Below are 21,988 nucleotides of genomic sequence, written 5' to 3'. Positions count from 1 at the left end.
TTAGCAAAATCAGTGAACCAATGGACATGTCTTATTGACAACAAGTGTTCGTTTGGGAATGTCTCTTGGATGTCTGCATTCGTTTCAGCATCCACCTCCTCTTGTTCTAATCTGGAGAGATGATCAGCAACCACATTCTCGACTCCTTTCTTATCTTATATCTCTAGATCAAATTCCTACAACAACAGGATCCACCTAAAGAGTCTAGGTTTGGCATCCTGTTTAGAAAACAAATACCTCAGTGCAGCATGGTCAGTGTAAACAATAACTTTTGAAAGCACCAAATATGAACGAAACTTGTCAAGTGCAAAAATCACAGCCAATAACTCCTTTTCTGTGGTAGTATAATTTAATTGAGCATCATTAAGGGTTTTACTAGCATATGAAATTGGTTGGCAAATTTTATCCACCTTTTGACCTAAGCATGCACCTACAACCGTGTCACTGGCATCAGACATGAGCTCGAATGGTAAATCCCAATTGGGACTAACCATTATGGGAGATTTAATCAATTTATCTTTTAAAGTGTTAAAAGATTCAAGACATTCAGGTGTGAAAACAAAAATGGCATCCTTCAGTAGCAATTGGGTCATAGGCCTGGCAATTTTAGAAAAATCCTTAATAAAGCGCCTATAAAAACCAGCGTGGCCTAAAAAACTCCTAACTGCTTTGACACTGGAAGGGGGAGGTAGTTATTCAATGACCTCAATTTTAGCAGGGTCTACCTCAATCCCTTTTCGTGATACTTTATGCCCTAAAACTATACACTCAGTGACCATAAACTGACACTTTTCCCAGTTTAGGACTAGGTCAGTTTCCTCACATCTTTGCAGTATTAATCCCAAGTTATGCAAACAGCTATCAAAAGTAGTACCAAAAACAGAAAAATCATCCATAAAGACCTCCATGAATTTTTCTATCATATCAGAAAATATAGCTGTCATACAACTCTGAAACGTAGCAGGTGCATTGCATAACCCAAAGGCCATCCGTCTATATGCAAATGTCCCAAAAGGGCAAGTGAAAGTGGTCTTTTCTTGATCGTCAGGATCCACTGATATTTGCATGTAGCCCGAATACCTATCCACACAACAGAAGAAAAACTTACCTACCATGCGTTCAAGCATTTGATCAATGAACAGAAGAGGGAAATGATCCTTCCTGGTGGTGTCGTTCAATTTCCTGTAGTCCACGCACATTCGCCACCCGGTAGTTTTCCGCACTGGAATTAGTTCATTCTGAAGGAAAATAGGCAAACGTTTGGCAGCGGAAATATAAAAATTTTAACCTATTTCCTTTAAACCAAGATCCGTTAATCGTTATTTCATATAAAGAGGAATAGAAGAAAATACCTTTCTGAAGAACTATCTACTGTTGCTAGCGAAGTGCCCTCAACTCTAGATCCGAGTTCATGAGCACAAGACAAAAACACAAGACCAAATCAATTAGAATTTCAACCAATGAATAGCAACCAAAATAGATTGCCTCTAACAAATCAACACAAGATCAAGGATAAAGAGAAAGAGATGAAATCAATAGAATGGAAGCGAGCGGAGCAATTTCTTCCTCTACAATAGACTGGTCGAAATTCTCTCTCTATTAGTGGGATTAACCAAGTACACCTATAAAGGGGGATATATATAGCCTCTTGTATCTAAACCTTAGTTAGATAGAATTAAGTTACTTCTTTTGAGTTTTATTCTAAAATAAAACTTCATAAATATTATTTATGGTTTTTTTTTTTTTTGAAGTAATTATTTATGGTTTTTAGATAACTTCTTTAGAGTTTTATTCCAAAATAAAAACTTCATAAATATTATCTATAGTTTTAGATAACTTCTTTATAGTTCTCTTCTAAAATAAAAACTTAATAAATATTATCTATAGTTTTAGATAACTTCTTTATAGTTTTATTCTAAAATAAAAACTTCATAAATATTATCTAAAGTTATATCTAAATATAAAGATAATATTAGGTTGTTTGGTAGAATAATATTTAGAAGCAATTTAATCACTTTAAATCTTCTAACTTAATTATTCCATAATTAATTTATCCACAATTATAATCTAATCATAATTGACTAAAATAAATTAATTCTCACATGTATATATATATAATACATGTATTTCCCCCTTTTATTATTTGGGCCTTTATATTGGGCATCCATCTATTAATTAACATCCATTCCTCTTTTGGTTCCAAGTCTTATGTGTGGCCCATTAGGTTCTTATTGCTTCTAGTCGTATACAACTATTAAATTAATTTTCTCAGAATTATATTTAATCTTTGTATAACGGAATGAGTGCGCGAACTGTGATTGGCAGATCCGAAACATTCCCCCAGAGCTATAAGAAGACATGTTGATTCCGTCGTTGATCTTTCCGTATTAGTTACAGTATAATTCGATCCTTTGTCAACTACATCCTTGAACTGAATCTTATGACTATGGGCAATGTCAAGTCACATATAGCGAGACGTTCGTTTTACTTGTATAGGCCGAGTTAACTCCAATTAGATAGGTTAAGTGAAATCTGCATTTCAAGTCTTAAGCTATCACCTTGCAAAGAGTTAAGTCTTCCACAAGCGATCCTTGGACGTATCTCCCATTTATCAGGAGTGACAAATGCTCAATCCAATTATAACTATCCTGCAATTACTTCCTGTGATACCCAACATCTGCCGTACACACCCCAGAGTCATCCATGTTATGGATCGTGTTACAACAGGATCAAAGTATCACATTCCATAATTTAGAATCACTAATTAACATTCCTTTGAGTCTTAGGATTACTTATACCTATTAATACCAATGAGATGAACAAGTTACAAGGATAAATCTACCCATCCTGTTATCTCAAGTCGGGTCCCCAATCCTAATGAACTCCATTCATTGGATCCATGTAACTGTCCAGATATCTGCATATCTGAAGCTTGTGAGATCAGCTCTCTGTCTCGACTGAAAACATTGTTACATGCAAGTCTCAACAGTGTTATGTCAATCCCTATTCAAAACATATCACTTGACTTGGGGTGGCTTTAAGTTTATTAGTTTATTATAATGTTTCGTCTCACTTCATGCTTGTATGGACACTTTATAATCACTTTAAATAAACTCATAGATTTCCTTTTATTAGACTTATTTAGTTCTTTAAAGGAGGTTGCCTTTATACAGTTATGAAACCATATCTTATTAAAACAAATGATATAAAGAACAATTCATTTACATTAAGTTTATATCCTGGAACAATTGTCTATTGGACACTAAACCCTAACATACTCCCACTTGGACTAAAGCCAATTATTTCTACAACTTATCCCAGTAGAACTTAGATGACGATCATGTACTTTCTGGGTTAAGGGCTTTGTCAACAGATCTGCAACGTTGTCCTCTGTAGGTACTCTTTCTATTCTCACATCTCCTCTTGCAATAATCTCTCTTACAAGGTGGTATCGCTTAAGGTAATGCTTGGATGCATTATGAGACCGTGGTTCTTTTGCTTGTGCAATGGCTCCATTGTTATCACAGTACAGAGTAATGGGATTCATAATGTCAGGCACCACACCAAGTTCTGTAATGAACTTCTTAATCCAAACTGCTCCCTTTGCCACTTTCGCAGCAGCGATGTACTCTGACTCGGTCGTAGAAAAAGCAACGCTTCCCTGCTTGGAACTCTTCCAACTGACCGCGCCCCCATTCAAGATAAACAGGTATCCTGATTGGGATCTAAAATCGTTCTCATCTGTGAGATGACTGACATCTGAAAATCCTTCTATTTTCAGATCCCCTTCTCCGTATACTAGGAACATATCTTTAGTCCTTCTCAAGTACTTAAGAATGTTCTTGACGACATTCCAATGCTCGTCACCCGGATTACCTTTGACAACGACTCGTTATGCTTAACGTGAACGCTACGTCAGGTCTAGTGCAAAGCATAGCATACATAATCGAACCGATTGCGCTGGCGTATGGAATTACAGCCATGTGTTTCTTATCATCTTCGGTTTTAGGACATTGATGATTGCTTAACTTTATCCCATGTACCATGGGCAAGTTACCTCATTTCGATTCAAGCATGCTAAACCGCTTTAGCACCTTTTCAATGTATGTAGCCTGTGAAAGACCAGGCAGTCTTCTTGATCTATCTCTGTAGATCTTTATACCAAGTATATAAGCTGCTTCACGAAGGTCTTTCATGGAGAAGTTACCTAATAACCATACTTTCACCGACTATAGTAGAGCTATGTCATTTCCCATTAGTAATATATCGTCCACATATAATATGAGAAATGCAACTGAGCTCCCACTTTCTTTCTTGTAAATGCAAGCTTCTTCGCAATTTTGTTCGAAACCAAACTGTTTTATGGTTTCGTCAAAACGCTTGTTCCAGCTTCTAAATGCTTGCTTGAGTCCATAAATGGATCTCTGAAGTTTGCAAACCTTGGTTGCATCCTTTGATGTGAAACCTTCAGGCTGCGTCATATATACATCCTCAAGCAGGTTTCCGTTCAGGAAAGCTGTTTTCACATCCATTTGCCAAATCTCGTAATCGTAGTGAGCGGCAATAGCATTATTCTGATTGATTTGGACATGGCTACAGGAGAGAAAGTTTCGTCATAATCAATTCCTTGCTTCTGACGATATCCTTTCGCTACTAACCTAGCTTTGTAGGTACTAACCTTTCCATCCATGTCGGTCTTCTTCTTGAAGATCCACCTGCACCCAATGGGTTTTATCCCTTCGGGTGGACCAACCAAAGTCCACACTTGGTTAGTGTACATGGAATCCATTTTAGAATTCATAGCCTCAAGCCATGCTTTAGAATCTGGACTGGTGAGAGCCTTTTCGTAGTTTTCAGGTTCGTCGTCTAACACGGGAACCTCATCATCATCTCCCACTAGAAAACCGTATCTAACTGGGAGTTCACGAACTCTTTGTGATCTACGAGTAGGTGGTGGCACTTGAGTCTCATCTAATGGGACTGCTTCGGGTTCCTCAACCGCCTCTGTTGTTTCAGCAGGTGTTTCTTCTTCTTGAACTTCATCAAGTTCAATCGTGCTTCCCTTTTTTGTTTCTTCGAGAAACTCTTTCTCTAAGAAGGTTGCGTGCTTGGATACTATTACTTTCTGATCATCTGGATGATAGAAGTAATACCCCATAGTTTCCTTAGGGTATCCTATGAAGAAACATTTATCAGATTTTGAATCTAGTTTATCTGATGCTTGATGACTAGTGGAGAATTTCCGATTAGTTTCCGTCCCTGTGGGGGCGTCGTTGGGTTCGACGGGGGGAAGCTCCGATGCCAAAGTCAGTATCAAGTATGGGGGAATAAACTGAATTGACGAAGTAGGGTTTCAAGGATTGTGAGAATGTGTACCTTGATAGCTTGAGATGCAAGCTATATATAGTCATGAAGTTGTAACCCTTAGTAACTAGAAAGTCTCCATTAATGCTTCATTAATGGCGGTTACTGGTTTCCTTTAAGTATGTCCGTTAGCTTATTGATAGCTCATTAATTGCCTTTATTGAGGAATCGGCTCAGCTGTTCAGCTGGCGGATCGAATGGTGATAGCGGATCTAACGTAGGTTTGACTACGGATCTCGTGTGGCAGAGTCTCGGTGATCCGCCCATCGGATGTCTTTGCTTGATACGCAATGGCCTTCTTTGACCGGTTCAATACGCGGTCGTTTGGGTAAATATCTCCTTTGATCCCTTGTATAATATCTCGATGTTATCAGAAGCCCCCCTAAAGTTCCTTTAAAGTCCTTTAGGGCTTTTGAGCTTCTTCGCGCGTCGTCATGATGATTTGCATTGATGGCCACTCTGTTCAATGCCATTCGTTGGGTGACAGGTGTCATAGGCGCGCTGCTCAAGGGAAGAGAAAACACCTTCTTCCCTCTCCCTTTTCTCTTTCTACTTCATTTGCGTCTTTCTCCTTCGTCTTCCTTTGAGCTTTTTACAGAGCTTTTTCCCGAGTTGAGAATCCTCAAAGCCTTTAACTCTCATGTAAGTGAATCCTTTCGCTCCATTTTCTGAATGTTTAGGAGTTCTTCTTCTTCTGAGTCTACCTTCGAACTCTTTAATTTGACCACTTCCTCTAAAACTGTAATTAGTTGGACTACTTCTTCGGAAAATTCCGATTCTTCCGAAGGTACTCCCAGTTGCGACCTAGCCGAGTTGTGTAACTCGGTGTGTAGTAACTATAGAACTCGTTTAAGTAGGACTCAGAACCTTCCCGTCGCCGTTTCTCGCATTGCTCCGGCAATAGATTTTAGGCAGTTTTCTGGGATGGAGACTTCTTCTTCAGCTCCGTCTAGGAAAAAGGCGCCACGTGCGGAGTCCACTCCGTCTCGTATGAGCGCCGCAGATCTAGCGAATCTGGCGGATCGCTATCCATGGATTAAGAATTACGAGACTAAATTGGCGGCTGCTCATCAGCGACCCGCCTGTCCACCAAGTGGATATTTGTCTGTGTATAGTTGTCATGTAGAAAGAGGGTTCCGGCTTCCTCTTCCTAAGGTGATGGCGGACATCTTGGCGTACTTTGGAATCATTGTCTGCCAGCTGCATCCGAATGGTTGGTTAGATCTAGCTCTGGATTGTTATTTATCTTCAAACTTAGGGGTAGTATGGAACCCTCGTGTCTTTCGGTCTCTTCACAAACCGACGAAGCGAAAGGCCGAATCTTTCCTCACCTTCGCTAAATTCAAAACTTATTCGCCTTTCTGCGGTAAGATGTCAAATGTCCATCTTTGGGATGAAAATTTTTGCTTTGTAAAGATAAGAGAGGGCGAATCTCTAGGATTTCCGTCGGTTTGGAATGCCAAACCTTTGCATATGGCTGGAGACATGCGTATATTGACGGACAATGACGAGGAAGTGGCGGATCTCCTGAAAAGTGTCAAGGTGGATGCCTGGACATACGCTGATGCCTTGGACTTTATGATGAATGGCATTCCCTTGATCCGCCGGGAAGGGGACAAGATCACTTACGTGAAGTTTACACAACTTGATGAAGGTAACTTTGTTTTTCCTTGAACCTTGATTATTTTATTGTTCCCTTATCAGGGATTTGTCTGAGGCCAGTCGTGCCCTTGTAGAGATACGCAAGAAACAAAAGAAGGAGGAGGCTCAAAAGAAGGGGCAGGTAGCGGATCCCCGTAAGAGTTCTGAGAAGTGTCCTGCTGGTGATATGGTTGATCCTCCTCTCCCAAAGAAGAAGAAATCTGTGTCTAGCAGTGGAGGGAAGCTACTGGCGGATGCCATGAGAGCCGAGAAACCAATGGCGAGGCTTGAAGAGGTGCGTCTATCTTATCATTTTCTCTTCTCTTACTTGGATCTTATTTTCTGCTTTTTAATGTTTGTATAGGTGGTGAAGCCGGACTTAGGAGGTTACTGGTTCGCCAAATATGGTGACAAAGGATCGTTAAAGAATGAATCCGTCATCAATGATTTGGACGAAGCTCTTGGTCAACTAGGCGAGGTTCGGAAGAGCCAGAATAAGATCTCGGGATCAGCCCATGTCCAGATGGGAAAAACAGAGCTTCTTATGGTAAGTTTCTTCTATCCTTTTTTGCATTTTTGGATGAAAGAGTGATCTCCTTTAGGGAGAGTTTGCTGTTTATTCTTTTGTTTGAATTAGCTTTTGCTTTGATAGGTATACACTCGCATACGTGCTATGGAAGCGGATCTCCTTCAAGGAGTGACGGATAAGGCAACCATAGAAAGGTTGGAGAAAGAGGTCCCAATGCGAATGTTGCTTCCGTCGTTGCTCTTAATGAGAGTAAGGATGCCGAGATCCTTAGATTGAAGGAGAAGATAGATGCGGATGCTAAATAGCATAAGGCTGCCTTACTGGACACGGAGATCCTGGCAGGGGAACGAGCTTACTACTATGGCGAGTGGATCATGGCGTATGTTCAACTTGCTCACCCCGAGATTGATTTTACTGATCCGGAGTACGTGGTTCCTGACGTGGAGGTTTGCCTTAAGTATCGCAAAATTCCAAACGTCAAGGATTACATCCGTGACCACATTCGCAAAGTGATGAATGGATCCGTCGAAGAGAGTAAACCCCTTGTCGATCTTGAACCAGAGGACCTTGATGAAGTGTCCCAAAAGGCGGGTGATAGGAGTGAGGAGCTGATAACTGATTGTACCATTCCTCAGGAGGGTACTGTTTCTGTAGAGAAGGAAGCCCCACTGGAGGGCGCATCTGGTGTAAAAGATGCTAAGGAGGATGCTCCTTTAGATGTTTAGTTCTTTTGTAAAACTAAGTACAATTTTTAATCCTTGCTATAACCATTTATTTTTACTTTACGCTTTATGTTTTTCCGCAAGTAAATCTATAGGTTTTAGGATTGAGTTGAAGTAGGTGGCCAGCCATACCTCAGAGTGTGAGCCTTTGTGAAGGCTTGGAGCTTTTATTCCTTTAGAGGAAGTTAAGCTGCCTTAGGCGATCGATTGGCTTCCTGTCTTTGAGGTAAATCGATCCGCCACTAGGACTTTAGACTCTTTTTTGGAAAGAGTATATGAGAGTGGAAAGATCTCACGTCTGAGAAATGTTTTAACTCTATCTCTGATGGGGATCAATTTGTTTCCTATCTTTGAGGTAGATAGATCCGCCGTTGAGATTGTTCTCCTATCTTTGAGGAGAAAGTAGTGTATGCCATGATAGCATTATCCTATGTGTGGGAATGCGTTTGTTGGCCCCCCTTCTTTTTTAATCTGGAATATTTATATTGCTACAAGAAAATACTTAAAAAAGAATTGATAGGACAAAAGTTGCTTTTTATTGAATGGCAATGTGCCTTATTACAGCAAGTGGGTCTTACATGTGAGCCTCATTAAAACCTTTAATAAGAAAAACCTCATGGGATAAAAACTTACTAAAGGAAAAAGAGTACTCAAGACCTTGATTACATTCTATTCTCTGGTGAAATATTTGCGGAGGTTCTGGATGTTCCACGTACGTGGCAGTGTGTTCCCCTCCATGTCTTGAATTTTAAACGTGGCGGATCCAATCTTGGTGATTATTCTGTATGGACCTATCCAGGTGATCCCCAGCTTTCCTTTTCCTTCTACAGATTGGATTTTATCCGCCTTTCGGAGTACGAGATCTCCAACATTCAGATTTACAAGCTTTGCATTTTTATCATGATAAGCTGCGATCCGTTGCTTGTAGGCTGCCATGCGTACATACGCCTTCTCTCTTTTCTCCTCCACTTGATCGAGACTTTCTTTCAACCTTCGGCTATTTTCATCCTCGCAATAGAATGCAACTCTATCACTAGGGACCTGTATTTCAACAGGGATTACAGCTTCCACGCCGTGAGAAAGGGCGAATGGTGCCTCGCCCGTGGCCGTTCGTGGAGTGGTTCGGTACGCCCATAGGACGCTCATTAACTGATCCGCCCATTTTTTATCATGCTCCCCCAACCTTTTCTTTATTCCTTTAATGATCGTCCGATTTGTAACCTCGGTCATCCCATTAGATTGGGGATAGAAAACAGAGGCGAACCTGTTTTGAATGCCCAGCTTTTCACAGAAAATTTTGAACTCTCCACAATTGAATTGTGTCCCATTGTCTGTGATAATTGTGTGGGGAACCCCGTACCTTCCAACGATATTATCCTTGACGAACTCCACCATTCGTTCGGCGTTGATAGAGGAGACATCTTCGGCCTCTACCCATTTAGTAAAATGATCCACAGCCACCACTACCTACTTTCTTTGTCTTTTGGTAGGAGGAAAGGGACCAACGATATCAATTCCCCAAACTGCAAAGGGTCGACCTTCGATGATGGGCCTTTGAAGGTGTTTAGCTGTGTGGGATTCATTTGCATGCACCTGGCAATTATGACAAGATCCCACTAACTTTTGGGCATCAAGTTCCGCTGTGGGCCAATAAAATCCTGCTAACCTGGACTTCTTCAAAATGGTGGCAGACGCCTCATGGGCTCCACATTTGCCTTCATGCAACTCTTTGAGGATCTGTTGTCCCTCTTCTATCACGATGCATTTCAACCAGGGGTGGCTAAAAGACTTTCTGTATAAGCAATCATTTATCACGGAGAAATAGGCGGCCTTCCTTACCGTCCGTCGAGCCTCTTCTTTATCCTGGGGCAGAGTTCCATCTATCAGGTACTGGCGAATTGGTGACCTCCAATCACTTTCGACGGATGCAAGTAAGGATACCTCTTCTGAGGCGAATGCCGGGGCTGTCTTGACCTCGAACGGGCACTGTAGATCCGCCCAATGCTCCTTGCTTGAAGCCATTTTAGCTAGGTGATCAGCCTCGGCGTTAGATCCTCGGGGCACATGGATCAGTTCCCACTTGGTTTCTTTGGCTTCGAGGTGGTTCAGCAATTCCTTAACCTCTTCAACATATTTGGCCAGAATGTCATCTTTCACCTCAAAATTTTTGATTACCTGGTTGACCATTAATTTGGAATCACTGTAGATTACGATCCGCTTGGGAGTGATTTCCTTCAACAGGCGTAGTCCCAATATTAAGGCCCCGTACTCCGCTGCATTATTGGTTGCGAGGAAGTCCAATTTTGCTGCGTAATGCAGTTTTATATATTGGGGACCTTTGATCACGATGCCTATCCCTGCACCTTCCGCCGAAGAAGCCCCATCTGTATACATCGTCCATTCTTCGACCTTAGATTTGGGGAGATTCATACCTTTTTCAGTGAATTCATTTACAAAGTCTGCCAAAACTTGACTTTTCAGGGCAGATCGACTTTCGTAACGAACATCAAATTCGCCTAAGCGAATTGCCCACTCCATCAATCTCCCCGAAGTTTCTGGCTTTTGCAATACTTTCCTCATGGGTATGCTTGTGCGGACTATGACAGTGTGTGCCTGAAAGTAGGGCCTGAGACGTATTGAGGTGGTGACAACGGCCAGTGCCATTTTATCCAATTTGGAGTATCGGGTCTCGACGTCTTTTAACACTTTACTCACATAATAGATTAGATACTGCTGTCCATCCGCTTCCCTGATCATGACTGTGCAAACAGCTTTATCTGTAACTGAAACATACATGTAAAGATTCTCACCTTTCAAGGGCCGACTCATCAGAGGTGGTTCCGTGAGAAATCGCTTGATCCCTTCGAAGGCTTGCTTACAGTCCTCATTCCACTCGAATGTCTTTTGCTTTTTGATCACCTCATAGAAGGGTTGACATCTACGAGCCGAACAGGAGATGAACCTGCCCAAGGCCACGATACGCCCATTCAGACGTTGCACCTCTCTGATGTTCTGTGGTGTTTTCATATCCAGGACTGCTTTAACTTTATCCGGATTTGGGCTCACTCCTTTCTGGCTGATCATGAATCCCAAGAATTTTCCATATGTCGCCCCAAAGGTACATTTCTCTGGATTCAATTTAATGTTGTGATGCCGGAGTACACCTAGGATCTCTCTTATATCATCCGCGTGCTTTTCTATAGTGGAACTTTTGATGATCATATCATCCACGTAGACAGAAAAGTTATTACCTTTGCTTTCTTCGAATATTTTGTTCATCATCCGTTGATAGGTCACTCCTGCATTTTTAAGCCCAAAGGGCATGACCTTGAAGTAGTAGGTTGCTTGGTGCGTCACGAATGAAGTTTTGATTCTGTCAGAAGGCTCCATCGGGATCTGACGCGTTTAATGGTGTAAACGATGGTATGTATGCCGATTTTTTCTTAGAGCCTCTACGCCTGCCTCTGGATGACGAGTCAGGATGTTTGTCCTTCGCTTTATCCCGTCTACGAGATTCGCCTTTGTCCCTCCTAGGCGGAGATACTGACTCCCTGCGGATGTCATCCACCTCCATGAAATCCTTGCATCTTTCTATCAATTCTGTCATATCTCTAGGCTTCTTTCTGATCAGATCTTCCTGCAAGCTTTTACACGTGGTGTTTTTCACTAGAGCTTCCACCGCCATGGAGACATCCACATCAACAATTTGTTGAAATTGTCTACATATTCTCGAAGGGGTTCATTTGCTTTCTGTTTCAATTCAAAAAGCTTCCGCGATTTGACCACTGGAGGGATGCACCCGGCGAATTTTGCACAAAACTCTCTACTCAACTGATCCCAATTGTCTATTGATCTAGGAGGTAAAGATTGGAACCAATCATAAGCGGGTCCGCCAAGCGTGGTGATAAACATCCGACATAATACCGCTTCATTGGCTCGGTTAAGGCTGAGCAACATGCGGTACTTCCTGGCATGGGCTTCAGGATTGTCCACGCCCGTATAGACTGGGATATTAGGAATTTTAAAATGCCTATCCATTTCCTCAGCTTCGATCCATGCTGTAAAGGGCGAATCCCTATTGGCGAATGGATTATGTCTTATATTCTCTTCATTCTGGCGGCGCACCTCATCTCTAATTAGATCCGCTATATTCCCGGGATTCTCCCTAGAGCGTCCTCTACGTGGGGATCTGCTCGGAGAAGATGAAGAACTGGAATTAGATGAAGGATCCGATGGCGAACCACGCCCGTCACGTCCACTTGGTGGAGCCTGTCCATTAGCTCTTTGATTCGGAGGTGGGTGTTGCCTATCTTGACGAGGTTCCTCAACTGGCCGCTTACTTCTCCGACGCTCTGGGGGTGGAGGAGATCTACCTCGTTGGGAAGATCTATGCTTTAAGCGAGATGGATATTTAGATCGTCCCTTGTCATCCGTTTTCCTACGCTTTTTGTGTCTCCGACCCTCTGGTCCGCCCACTGGGGGGTTAGACCTGGCGTTATTAAGAGCTCGAGACCCGCCAATGTTAATCCTGGGGTTTGCAGATCCCTTAGGAAAAGTTTGATCATTCCTCCGACTCCCTTCTGCTCTGTCAGAAAACAGTCGCCGATTTATTACGGGTCACTGGCTGTCACGGGAGTAATCACCGTGGAATCTGCAGGGTGAGATTGAAAAAACGAAGAATCACGAGCGTTTGGTCCTATGGTTACATTTTGCCATTGGGATGTCGTAGGAGTTCGTGCCGTACGTCGAAGCGGGGGAATTAACATATACGACCTTAGGCGGCTTTCCATCTCAGGGCCAAACTCTCTTCCTATGGATCCCGCACATATTTCAAAAAATGAATCAGGTGACATACTTCCCTCACTATGTACCGTAGGAGCGTCAGGATCAACACGACCAGCGTTCGCAACAGGATTGGCTGATGGTGTTATTAATGGTGTTTCAATCCCTGTTGAGGGATTAGACCCTCCACTCGTCATATCTTACAATGTGAACGAAACCCTTATTTGGTTAGGGCTCCACGATCACCGCACCAATTGATGACTAGGGGAGAATTTCCGATTAGCTTCCGTCCCTGTGGGGGAGTCGTTGGGTTCGACGGGAGGAAGCTCCGATGCCAAAGTCAGTATCAAGTATGGGGGAATAAACTGAATTGACGAAGTAGGGTTTCAAGGATTGTGAGAATGTGTACCTTGATAGCTTGAGATGCAAGCTATATATAGTCATGAAGTTGTAACCCTTAGTAACTAGAAAGTCTCCATTAATGCTTCATTAATGGCGGTTACTGGTTTCCTTTAAGTATGTCCGTTAGCTTATTGATAGCTCTTTAATTGCCTTTATTAAGGAATCGGCTCAGCTGTTCAGCTGGCGGATCGAAGGGTGATAGCGGATCTAACGTAGGTTTGACTACGGATCTCGTGTGGTGGAGTCTCGGTGATCTGCCCATCGGATGTCTTTGCTTGATACGCCATGGCCTTCTTTGACCGGTTCAATACGCGGTCGTTTGGGTAAATATCTCCTTTGATCACTTGGATAATATCCCGATGTTATCAATGCTATTCGTTTTACAAATGCTGAACAACCCCATATTCTCATAAATGAGAAAGTAGGTTTCCTACTAATGAACAGTTCATATGGCGTGGAACTGGCGGATTTAGTTGGTACTCGATTTAGGGTGAAGAGGGCAGTTTCTAAGGCATAGCCCCAAAATGTCTTTGGAAGTAATGCTATGCTCATCATAGATCGTACCATATCTAGTAGGGTACGGTTCCTCCTTTCGGATACACCATTGTGTTGTGGTGTATAAGGAGGTGTCCATTGTGAGCATATCTCACATTCAGTTAGATAATTCAGAAAATCATCTGAAAGATATTCACCACCTCGATCGGATCGAAGTATCTTTATTTTCTTTCCTATTTGATTTTCTACTTCATTCTTGAAGCATTTGAATTTCTCAAAAGCTTCGGACTTGTGCTTCATCAAGTAAACATAACCATATTCGGTATGGTCGTCTATGAATCTTATAAAGTATCTGAATCCTCCTCTTGCTTAGACTGACATAGGACCGCATACATCTGAATGTATTAATCCTAGAGTGTTTGATACACGCTCGCCTTTATTGCTAAAGGGTGTCTTTGTCATTTTATCTTTTAAACAGGCTTCGCATGTTTCCAATGATTCAGAATCAATTGGATCTATAAGCCCATCATGATGTAGCTTAAGCATACGTCTTTTGTTTATATGGCCTAAACGACAATGCCACAAGTAAGTCGAATTATCTGGCTTATGTCTTTTGGTATCAATTGCGAATACAGAAATTTTATCATCTAACTCATAAATCCCATTTAGTGATATTCCAGAAAAATAGAAATCCCATCTTTATAAAACTCGCAATGTTTGTTCTTTATTGAAATATTAAAGCCGTCGTCAACAAGATAGCTAATAGAAATAATGTTTCTGGACATCTCTAGAACATACAAACAGTTCCTTAATTCTATTACAAGCCCAGAGGGCAAACTCAAAGAATAATCTCCAATGGCGAGTGCGGCAACTCTTGCTCCATTTCCTACTCGCAAGTTTATGCTTCCTTTCTTCAATTCCTTAGTCTGTTTTAGTCCCTGCATATCTATACAAATATGAGATCCACATCCGGTATCTAATACCTAAGATTCAAACTGTGAAATTGTATTTATTTCAATATAGAACATACCAGATGTTGAAGCACCGTCTTTACCCTTCTTGAGGGATGCTAGGTACTCCTTGCAATTCCTTCTCCAATGCCCATCTTTACCACAGAAGTGGCACTCTCCTTTGGGCTTCTTCACTTCCATCCCTTTTGCATTGGTGAGCATGGCCCCCTTGTCCTTCTTGGGATAGATAGGATTGGGAGGGTTCCCTTTCCTCTTCTCTGATCCCTCAATAGCAAGGGACGGTATTCCCTTGTTTTCCTTTATATTGGGCTCGACTGTCTCGAGCATATTTGCAAGTTCTTCAAGAGAGGTTTGCAAGTCATTCATCTAGTAGTTCATGATGAACTGTGAATAACTCTCGGGGAGGGATTGAAGAAGTAAGTCTACACTTAGTTCATGATCCATCGCATCTCCAATACTAGAAAACTTGGTAATAAGGCCAATCATCTTGACACAATGTGTCATTACAGATGTGCCCTCCTGCATCCTGCATCGATATAACTGCTTCGATCTCTCGTAGCGTTTGCACCGAGTTTGATTTCCAAACAACTCTTTCAGGTGCGCGACCATGGAATAGGCATCCATCGCCTCATGTTGCCTTTTCAATTCCGGTGTCATCGATGCAAGTATGATGCATCCCGCATGATCGTCATCAGCCTTATGCTTCCGGTAAGCATTGATCTCTTCGATGGGAGCATCACAAGCTGGGGTAGGGGGTATCGATGTATCAAGTACATACCCTATCTTATCGAACTTCAAAATGATTTTGAGGTTACAATACCAGTCGGTGAAGTTTGAACCGTTCAACTTGTTATCGGTAAGTATATTTTGCAGATTGGTTTTAGTCATGATTTTAGGAGTGTTTTAATTTAACCCGAGAGTGAGAAAGAGTAAACGTATGTTATTCATTTGTTTTAACGTGTATCAATCTAAAATTATAGGTCTTTAATTTATTTTAAATTGCTCCCACTATTTTGCCAAATTAATAGCCCTCCATATTAATTCGAAGAATTTCACAAATCCTTTAGTGAGCTAGGATCCTAACTCCTGAAATTTCACCTTGAGTTTACTCAACAAACTAGTCTCATTTGTTAGGTAGATTCATACATTCAATCACATCAAAAATGCGATTCCTAGGTTATTGGGTTACTAAGCACATTAGTAACTAATATGTCATTCATATTAATCCCAACCATATTGCCCATTAGTTTATGACAACATGAATTTACCCATCCAATTATCATAATCTAATTTAAGTATTACCCCATATTCATGAAAAAGCGATTTTCGATAATTCAGGTGTTACCATAACACCCCGAGCTTGAGTTTACTCAACAACCCAAAGGCCCCCAGTACTGCCTGCTGAATTATAATATTAGGGAGGGGCAACCGATTTTAATAACTTGCTTATTTACTTAACTTTTAATTAGTGAGGGATTTTTATTTTAAGTCTCATAATCTATCCTAGTCTTGATTTGCTTTAGTATACATCAGACACATACATTGGCGTTATGGACATATTATCTAAATTATTCTGTTGAGCCAGAAACGGAATAAAAGGTCAAACCTAGGGAAATACTAACTATTACATATTTCTCTTTAGGTCCTCCATCTTCTCCATGGCGCCTCGAAATTACATCAATATTAATTTCTATACTACTAAAGAAAACTTCAATTGACTTGAAGGGAATTAGATGAGAGGAGAAATTACAATAGATAGTAGATAGGCAGGACACGCAGACCCTATTTCAAAAATACCAAAAGACTAAACAGAGGGTCCAAATATGTCCATAACTCCAAACATGTATAGACTCAATTAAATAAATTTAATTAGTTGATTACATAAAATATTTATGTAATATTTAGGTTAATCACATTAACTTGTCAAATTAACTTTCATCCAATTTTAATTCTATCAGTTCTGTATCTTATATATTTAATCTAATTAAAATGTAACAATTACATGTTAGATTATACAACTATACAAAACTTTTGTTACGCATATCCCGGTTATTTTGTTTTAATTCATTTAACACTTTTGATTTACAAATAGGTAAAACAAACTTTTAAATAAATTCTTTTATTCGATAATCAAAATAGAAAACTATTAATTTCTGAAACATATATATATATATATAAACGATTTTCAGAAAAGAAGAAAATCCTTTAAAGATTTTCTGTTTTATCTTTAGAATCAATAAACTTAACTTTTATCAATTTAGCTATAAAACTAATAGATTTTGTTATACTGATTATCAATCAAAATAATTAGGAATATATGCATAATCAATTTTAATTAACTATTAATTAAAACTTATTTATCTTTTAGAATTAATTAATCAAAACAGTTTTGTTAATTAACCTAACAATAAATATTTATTCAATCTGATTGAAAAACCTTTTAATTTTCCTACATGAAATAACGGATTTAACGCAGACTCTGATACCACTGAAGGAAAATAGGCAAACGTTTGGCAGCGGAAATATAAAATTTTAACCTATTTCCTTTAAACCAAGATCCGTTAATCGTTATTTCATATAAAGAGGGATAAAAGGAAATACCTTTCTGAAGAACTATCTACTGTTGCTAGCGAAGTGCCCTCAACTCTAGATCCGAGTTCACGAGCACAAGACAAAAACACAAGATCAAATCAATTAGAATTTCAACCAATGAATAGCAACCAAAATAGATTGCCTCTAACAAATTAACACAAGATCAAGGATAAAGAGAAAGAGATGAAATCAATAGAATGGAAGCGAGCGGAGCAATTTCTTCCTCTACAATAGACTGGTCGAAATTCTCTCTCTATTAGTGGGATTAACCAAGTACACCTATAAAGGGGGATATATATAGCCTCTTGTATCTAAACCTTAGTTAGATAGAATTAAGTTACTTCTTTTGAGTTTTATTCTAAAATAAAACTTCATAAATATTTTCTATGGTTTTTAGATAACTTCTTTAGAGTTTTATTCCAAAATAAAAACTTCATAAATATTATCTATAGTTTTAGATAACTTCTTTACAGTTCTATTCTAAAATAAAAACTTCATAAATATTATCTATAGTTTTAGATAACTTCTTTATAGTTTTATTCTAAAATAAAAACTTCATAAATATTATCTAAAGTTATATCTAAATATAAAGATAATATTAGGTTGTTTGGTAGAATAATATTTAGAAGCAATTTAATCACTTTAAATCTTCTAACTTAATTATTCCATAATTAATTTATCCACAATTATAATCTAATCATAATTGACTAAAATAAATTAATTCTCATATGTATATATATAATACATGTATTTCCCCCTTTTATTATTTGGACCTTTATATTGGGCTTCCATCTATTAATTAACATTCATTCCTCTTTTGGTTCCAAGTCTTATATGTGACCCGTTAGGTTCTTATTGCTTCTATCCGTATACAACTATTAAATTAATTTTCTCAGAATTATATTTAATCTTTGTATAACGGAATGAGTGCGCAAACTGTGATTGGCAGATCCGAAACATTCCCCCAAAGCTATAAGAAGACAGGTTGATTCCGTCGTTGACCTTTCCGTATTAGTTACAGTATAATTCGATCCTTTGTCAACTACATCCTTGAACTGAATCTTATGACTATGGGCAATGTCAAGTCACATATAGCGAGACGTTCATTTTACTTGTACAGGCCGAGTTAACTCCAATTAGATAGGTTAAGTGAAATCTGCATTTCAAGTCTTAAGTTATCACCTTGCAAGGATTTAGAGTTAAGTCGTCCACAAGCGATCCTTGGACGTATCTCCCATTTATCAGGAGTGACAAATGCTCAATCCAATGTATAACTATCCTGTAATTACTTCCTGTGATACCCAACGTCTGCCGTACACACCCCAGAGTCATCCCTGTTATGGATCGTGTTACAACAGGATCAAAGTATCACATTCCATAATCCAGAATCACTAATTAACATTCCTTTGAGTCTTAGGATTACTTATACCTATTAATACCAATGAGATGAACAAGTGACAAGGATAAATCTACCCATCCTGTTATCTCAAGTCGGGTCCCCAATCCTAATGAACTCCATTCATTGGATCCATGTAACTGTCCAGATATCTGCATATCTGAAACTTGTGAGATCAGCTCTCTGTCTCGACAGAAAACATTGTTACATGCAAGTCTCAACAGTGTTATGTCAATCCCTATTCAAAACATATCACTTGACTTGGAGTGGCTTTAAGTTTATTAGTTTATTATAATGTTTCGTCTCACTTCATGCTTGTATGAACACTTTATAATCACTTTAAATAAACTCAGGGATTTCCTGTTAGTAGACTTATTTAGTTCTTTAAAGGAGGTTGCCTTTATACAGTTATGAAACCATATCTTATTAAAACAAATGATATAAAGAACAATTTATTTACATTGGGTTTATATCCTGGAACAATTATCTATAGGACACTAAACCCCAACACATTCTTCTCATTCAATGTCACTGTTGTGCCCCCCTTCTTCGGCACCATATGCACGGGACTCACCCACTGGCTGTCAAAGATTGGATAGATCATCCTTGCGTCAAGCAACTTAATTAACTCAGCCTTAACTACTTGCTTCATTTTTGGGTTGAGTCTTCTCTGTGGTTGAGCAGTCGGCTTCACCTTATCCTCCATATAGATCCGGTGTTCGTAGAGAGAAGGGTTGATTCCTTTGATGTCAGACATTTTCCATCCAAAGGCTCCCTTGTGCTTCCTCAGCACCTCCACCAAGCGATCTTCCTCAGGACCTGTAAGTTCAGCAGAAATAATTACAGGTAAGTGTACAGGAGGTGCTAAGAACACGTATTTTAAATGTGCAGGTAAGGGTTTCAGATCGAGGGTTGGTGGTTCTTCAATCGAGGTCTTAGGCCTTGTCTTGGTTTCTCTATCCAGGAGTTCGTTGTGCCGGGCCCAATGACAACCCTCTTTACTTTCTACCTCAATGTCTACATCCGACGGCTCTTCCTTTTCTAGTTCAATATTCAAATTCTTGTCTTCATTTTCCTGAAAAGTATTCTCAACCAAAGAGTCAGTTAGGCTCAGAAAATTACAACATTCATCATCAACAGGAAATTTCATAGATTTTAAAATATTGAATTCTACTTCCTCATTCTGCAATCGGAGAATTAATTTACCCCCTTCAACATCAATCAGTGTCCGCCCTGTGGCGAGGAAAGGCCTCCCTAGTAAGATAGGGACCTGATCATCTTCTTCGATATCCATTATCACAAAGTCAGCCGGGAAGATGAACTGATCTACCTTGACCAAGAGGTCTTCCACCACTCCTACCGGACGCCTTATCGACCTGTCAGCCAGCTGTATTGTGACTGATGTTGGTTTCGGATCTCCCATTCCCAATTTCCTGTAAATAGACAAAGGCATCAGATTAATGCTTGCACCATGATCACATAGAGCACGTTTAAAGTGAACTTTACCTATTGTACAGGGTATGCTAAAACTACCAGGATCCTTAGATTTTTTTGGAAGTGGATTTGTGAGCATTGCAGAACATTCCTGGCTTAGCATTACAGTCTCATTATCTCCTAATTTTCTCTTTTTAGAGATCAATTCTTTCAAAAAAATTCCATACACAGGCATATCCTCAAGAAGTTCAAGAAACGGAAGGTTAATCTCTATTTTCTTAAACACATTCAACATCTTGGAATAATCCTTGTCTAACTTAGCTCTTCTAGAAGTATGATAAGGCAAGGTCACTTGTGTTGGTGGTACAGCAGTGTCAGTTATCGAAGCTGGATCAGAAACACTTACTTGTGGAGCAGACGGGGTAGACAAGATATTACCAGGAATGGGGTCTGAGGCCTCGTCTCGTTGAGACACAAAATTTGGTCCACTTACCTGTGTTCCGCTCCTAAGCGTGATTGCTCGTGCTTCCTCCTCTACCAATTCACTGACCTGCGTTTGAAGTCTTTGGCAAAAAGCTTCATTATGTGCCAACCTACCTTCTATGGCACTCAGGATCTCTATCAGGACATCTATACTTCTCTCCAATTCAGTCTCAAAACCTGAACCTCGGTATATGTCCTGCTGCCAATGCGTGCTATTTGACCCATACTGTTTCAGATAATGGATCTGTTCAAGTACCATTGGGCACTCCACGCTCTTGTGCCCTCTGCTGCAAACCTCATATCTTGCTACTGGTTCTGGTGATTTCAGGTGACTTCCCAGCAGATCCACTTTTTCTGTAAGTGCTGCTATCTGAGGATTTGATTTTAAAGATGTTCCAAGGAACTCCTCGGCTGTTGTACCTCTTCTCGGAGCCGGCTTCTCAACTTGCCAACATGCACTCCGTTCAGCTAATTCTTTCACCAGATTGTAAGCTTGAACTGCAGTCTTGTTGAATAGATTTCCTCCCGCTGCTGCATCTAGAAAGGCGCGGCTGACAGGAGATATTCATGAATAGAACATGTCAACAAGATGGTACCGCTGGTAACCATGGTGGGGGCACCGTCTTAACAACCTCTCGAACCTCTCCCAGGCTAGATGCAGGTTCTCACTGTCGGACTGCCTAAACGAAGTGATTTCGCTTCTGAATTGTGCAGTCTTTGATGGAGGGAAGTACTTTGCTAGGAACGCTGATACTGTAGTGTCCCAGTCAGTGAGAGAGCCTGGCTCGACGGATTGTAGCCATTCTGCAGCTTCTTCTTTCAAATAAAATTTGAACAGCTTCTGGAAGATTTGTTCAGATGTGGCGTCTTCGCACTTGAAGGTGCTACAGTAATCCACGAATTTGTCAAGATGTGAGTTAGGATCTTCATAGTAATCCCCACCGAACTGTCCCGAGCTCTGAATCATCTGAATCATTGCTGGTCTGATTTCAAATGACATTGTTGTTATTACCGGGTCGAGGATGCCAGAGGTGCTTGTAGGCCACTTTGCCTTCAACAACTCCATGACCGAAAGATCTTCGGCCATTGTGTCCTCCTTTTATGTCCTACAAGAACAGTTTCAGCTTAAGAGTCAAGATGCAATGACCAGTGTGTTGGTCCCGTGTAACGTGACAAG

The 21,988-nt window shown here is 40.3% G+C and overlaps 1 non-coding gene across 1 annotated transcript; it reads left to right on the top strand.

Moving 5' to 3' along the window:
* The first annotated feature begins 21,413 nt into the window (after positions 1-21,413).
* LOC136201726 (small nucleolar RNA R71) lies at positions 21,414-21,520 on the top strand. The gene has a single exon (XR_010674068.1). It is a non-coding gene; the product is annotated as a small nucleolar RNA R71 (small nucleolar RNA).
* The last annotated feature ends 468 nt before the right edge of the window (positions 21,521-21,988 follow it).

This window comes from Euphorbia lathyris, chromosome 7, assembly GCF_963576675.1.
Source record: "Euphorbia lathyris chromosome 7, ddEupLath1.1, whole genome shotgun sequence".
NCBI classification, from domain to species: Eukaryota; Viridiplantae; Streptophyta; class Magnoliopsida; order Malpighiales; family Euphorbiaceae; genus Euphorbia; species Euphorbia lathyris.
The sequence above is the reverse complement of the archived record's forward strand: the minus strand, read 5'-3'. Positions and strand labels throughout refer to the sequence as shown.